Raw genomic sequence first — 5,341 nt, 5'->3', positions numbered from 1 at the left:
AATGTGTCTGTGTGTGTGTGTGTATGTGTTTGTGTTTGTGTTTGTGTGTGTGTGTGTGTGTGTGTGTGTGTGTGTCCATACTATAATGGGGTTGTGTACGATGGGGGTCATTCCCTGGTCACTCGTTCAGGCCCCAGTGTGATGAATGAAGAAGAGAGAGAACAATTAGAAAGGTAAAGTGTCAGCAGAAACGTCTCTCAAAAGCTAATAGAAACATGTGTGTCTTCTTGGACAGTGCATACATCATCTACAGTAAAAATGAAGATACATGCAAAAAGATTATTGTAAAAAGAAATGACCAAATCTAATATTTCAATATTCCATACAATATTAGTTGTTGCTGCTGTCGTAATTATCTGGGTCTTCACTACAGGGAATGGGGGAAGGTGGAGCACTGTGGATCAGTTTGTGTGAAGGGGGAGTACTGTGGGTCAGCCTATGTGAAGGGATAACACTGTGGGTCAGTTTGTGTGAAGTGGGTTCTCTGTGGATCGGTTTGAGTGAAGTGGGAGCTCTGTGGATCAGTTTGTGTGAAGGGGGAGTACTGTGGGTCAGCCTGTGTGAAGGGATAACACTGTGGGTCAGTTTGTGTGAAGGGGGAGCTCTGTGGATCAGTTTGAGTGAAGGGGTAGAACTGGGAGTCAGTTTGTGTGAAGGTGGCCCTCTTTGGATCAGTTTGTGTGAAGAGGGAGCACTGTGGGTCAGTGTGTGTGAAGGGAGAGCACTGTGGATCAGTCTATGTGACGGGGAGCACAGTGGATCAGTGTGTGTGAAGAGGGGGCACTGTGGGTCAGTTTGTGTGAAGTGGGAGCACTCTCGATCAGTTTGTGTGAAGGGGAGCACTGTGAGTCAGTCTGGTTGTATTGGGAGCACTGTGTTTCCGATTGTGTGAAGGGGGAGCCCTATGGAGCCGTTTGTGTGAATGGGGAGCACTGTGGGTCAATTTGTGTGAAGGGGAGCACTGTGGATCAGTTTGTGAGAAGGGGGAGTACTGTGGATCAGTTTGAGTGAAGGGGAAACACTAGGGGTGAGTCTGTGTGAAGGGATAACACTGTGGGTCAGTTTATGTGAAGGGGGAGCTCTGTGGATCAGTTTGAGTGACGTGGAAGCACTGGTAGTCAGTTTGTGTGAAGATGGAGCTCTTTGGATCCGTTTTTGTGAAGGTGGAGCATTGTGGATAAGTATGTGTGAAGAGAGAGCACTGTGGGTCAATGTGTGTGAAGAGGGAGCACTGTGGGTCAGTGTGTGTGAAGGGAGAGCACTGTGCATCAGTCTGTGTGACAGGGAGCACTGTGGATCAGTTTGTGTGAAGGGAATCACTGTGGGTCAGTCTGGTTGAAGGGGGAGCACCGTGGGTCCGATTGTGTGAAGGGGGAGCACTGTGGGTCAGTTTGTGTGAAGAGGAGCACTGTAGATAAGTTTGTGTGAAGTGGGAGCACTTTGGGTGTGAAGGGGGAGCACTGTGGATCAGTTTGTGTGAAGGGGAGCACTGTGGTTCAGTTTCTGTGAAGCGGGAGGACTGTGGATTAGTTTGAGTGACAGGGAGCACTGTGGGTCAGTCTGGTTGAAGGTGGAGCACTGTGTGTGTGAAGAGGGGGCACTGTGGGTCAGTTTGGTGAAGTGGGAGCACTGAGGATCAGTTTGTGTGAAGGGGAGCACTGTGGGACAGTCTGGTTGAAAGGGGAGCAATGTGGGTCCGATTGTGTAAAGGGAGAGCACTGTGGGTCAGTTTGTGTGAAGGGGAGCACTGTGGATAAGTTTGTGTGAAGTGGGAACACTGTGGATTAGTTTGAGTGACAGGGGAGAACGGTGGGTCAGTGTTTGTGAAGGTAAATCACTGTGGATCAGTTTGTTTGAAGGGGGAGCACTGTGGGTCAGTATGTGTGAAGGGGGAGCACTGTGGATCAATTTGTGTGAAGCGGGCGCACTGTGGGTGTGAAGGGAGAGCACTCTGGATCAGTTAGTGTGAAGATGTAGCACTGTGGATAAGTGTGTGTGAAGAGGGAGCACTGAGGGTCAGTTTGTGTAAAGGGAGATCACTTTGGATCTGTTTGTGTGAATGGGGAGCACTGTAGGTCAGTTTGTGTTAAAGGGGGGCACTATGGATTAGTTTGAGTGAAAGGGGAGAACTGTGGGTCAGTTTGTGTGAAGGAAAATAACTGTGGATCAGTTTGTTTGAAGGGGAGCACGGTGGGTCAGTATGTGTGAAGGGGGAGCACTGTGAGTCAGTCTGTGTGAAGGGGAGCACTGTGGGTCAGTCTGTGTGACGTGGGAGCACTGTGGGTCCGTCTATGTGAAGGGAAGCACTGTGAGTCAGTCTGTGTGAAGGGGGAGCACTGTGGGTCAGTTTGTATAAAGGAGGAGCACTCTGGATCCGTTTGTTTGAATGGGGAGCACTGTGGATCCGTTTGTGTGAAGAGGGAGCACTGTGGTTCAGTTTGTGTGAAGCGGGAGCACTGTGGATTAGTTTGAGTGAAAGGGGAGAACGGTGGGTCAGTGTTTGTGAAGGTAAATCACTGTGGATCAGTTTGTTTGAAGGGGGAGCACTGTGGGTCAGTATGTGTGAAGGGGGAGCACTGTGGATCAATTTGTGTGAAGCGGGAGCACTGTGGGTGTGAAGGGAGAGCACTCTGGATCAGTTAGTGAGAAGATGTAGCACTGTGGATAAGTGTGTGTGAAGAGGGAGCACTGAGGTCAGTTTGTGTAAAGGGAGATCACTTTGGATCTGTTTGTGTGAATGGGGAGTACTGTAGGTCAGTTTGTGTGAAAGGGGGCACTATGGATTAGTTTGAGTGAAAGGGGAGAACTGTGGGTCAGTTTGTGTGATGGAAAATAACTGTGGATCAGTTTGTTTGAAGGGGGAGCACTGTGGGTCAGTATGTGTGAAGGGGGAGCACTGTGAGTCAGTCTGTGTGAAGGGGAGCACTGTGGGTCCGTCTGTGTGACGTGGGAGCACTGTGGTCCGTCTATGTGAAGGGAAGCACTGTGAGTCAGTCTGTGTGAAGGGGGAGCACTGTGGGTCAGTTTGTATAAAGGAGGAGCACTGTGGATCCGTTTGTTTGAAGGGGGAGCACTATGGATCCGTTTGTGTGAAGGGGGAGCACGGTGAATCTGTTTGTGTAAAGTGGGAGCACTGTGGATCAATTTGTGTGAAGCGGGAGCACTGTGGGTGTGAAGAGAGAGCACTCTGGATCAGTTAGTGTGAAGGTGTAGCACTGTGGATAAGTGTGTGTGAAGAGGGAGCACTGAGGGTCAGTTTGTGTAAAGGGAGATCACTTTGGATATGTTTGTGTGAATGGGGAGCACTGTGGGTCAGTTTGTGTGAAAGGGGGGCACTATGGATCCGTTTGTGTGAAGGGGGAGCACTGTATATCAGTTTGTGTGAGGGGGAGCACTGTGGGTGTGAAGTGGGAGCACTGTGGATCAGTTAATGTGAAAGGGGAGCACTGTGAATGAGTTTGTGTGAAGGGGGAGCACTGTGGGTGTGAAGAGGGAGCACTGTGGATCAGTTAATGTGAAAGGGGAGCACTGTTAATGAGTTTGTGTGAATTGGGAGCACTGTGGATTGGTTTGTGTGAAGAGGGAGCGCTGTGGGTCAGTATGTGTGAAGGTGGAGCTCTGTGGACAGTTTGAGTGAAGGGGGAGCACTGTGGGTCAATGTGTGTGAAGGTGGAGCTCTGTGGATCAGTTTGTGTGATGGTGGACTACTGTGGATGAGTCTGTGTGAACGTTTAGCACTGTGGGTCAGTCTGTGTGAAGGGGAGCACTGTGGGTCAGTCTGTGTGAAGATGGAGTAGTATGGATCACTGTTTGAAGTTGGAGCACTGTGAGTCAGTTTGTGTGAAGGGGTAGCACCGTGGGTCAGTTTGTGTGAAGGTGTAGCACTGTGGGTCAGTCTGTGTGAAGTGGGAGCTCTATGGATCAGTCTGTGTGAAGGGGGAGCACTGTGGGTCAGTTTGTGTGAGGGGGAGCACTGTGGGTGTGAAGTGGGAGGACTTTGTATCAGTTCATGTGAAAGGGGAGCACTGTGGATGAGTTTGTGTGAAGGGGGAGCATTGTGGGTGTGAAGAGGGAGCACTGTGGATCAGTTTGTGTGAATTGGGAGCACGGTGGATTGGTTTGTGTGAAGAGGGAGTGCTGTGGGTCAGTCTGTGTGAAGGTGGAGCTCTGTGGATAAGTGTGTGTGAAGGGGGAGCACTGAGGGTCAGTTTGTGTAAATGGGGGTACTATGGATCCGTTTGTGTGAAGGGGGAGCACTGTAGATCAGTTTGTGTGATGGGGAGCACTGTGGGTGTGAAGTGGAAGCACTGTGGATCAGTTAATGTGAAAGGGGAGCACTGTTGATGAGTTTGTGTGAACTGGGAGCACTGTGGATGGGTTTATGTGAAGAGGGAGTGCTGTGGGTCAGTATGTGTGAAGGTGGAGCTCTGTGGATCAGTTTGTGTGAAAATGGAGCACTGTGGATGAGTCTGTGTGAACATGTAGCACAGTGGGTCAGTCTGTGTGAAGGGGAGCACTGTGGGTCAGTCTGTGTGAAAGTGGAGCAGTGTGGATCACTGTTTAAAGTTGGAGCACTGTGAGTCAGTTTGTGTGAAGGGGTAGCACTGTAGGTCAGTTTGTGTGAAGGGGTAGCACTGTGGGTCAGTCTGTGTGAACGTGGAGCAGTATGGATCACTGTTTGAAGTTGGAGCACTGTGAGTCAGTTTGTGTGAAAGGGTGGCACCGTGGGTCAGTCTGTGTGAAGATGGAGCTCTATGGATCACTGTTTGAAGTGGGAGCACTGTGAGTCAGTTTGTGTGAAAGGGTAGCACTGTGGGTCAGTTTGTGTGAAGGGGGATCACTGTGGATCAGTCTGTGTGAAGGGGGAGTACTGTTGCTCAGTTTGTGTGAAGGGGGAGCACTGTAGGTCAGTTTGTGTGCATATGATTTTATAAGGCCCTGAGAGACAAGTGGAGGTTTTACAAGCATGCCAAAGAGGTAAGAACTCTCTCTCTCCCTTTCTCTCTCTCTCTCGTTCTCTCTCCCCCTCTCTCTTTCTCTCTCTCTCTCTGTCTCTCTCTCTCTCGTTCTCTCGCTCTCTCCCTCTCTCTTTCTTTCTGTCTCTGACACACACACACACACACGTATCACCTCTCTTTTAAGCTGAGATAATCTATTGTGGAACCTGTCTGTTTACTTTGGACTCCAGACCAGAAGGTCAAAGACATCTGACTCAACCAGGAAGTATCAGCATGAAGCAGACAGGAAGTATACGTATCAAACAGGAAGGACATCTCTCAGAGGACTCTACTGTTAACCACAGCATTCACTGCCCCCGTTGTCTGTCTGCACATCCTAAATG

This window comes from Coregonus lavaretus (genome assembly GCF_964263955.1).
Source record: "Coregonus lavaretus genome assembly, chromosome: 7".
In the NCBI taxonomy this organism is placed as follows: domain Eukaryota; kingdom Metazoa; phylum Chordata; class Actinopteri; order Salmoniformes; family Salmonidae; genus Coregonus; species Coregonus lavaretus.
The sequence above is the reverse complement of the archived record's forward strand: the minus strand, read 5'-3'. Positions refer to the sequence as shown.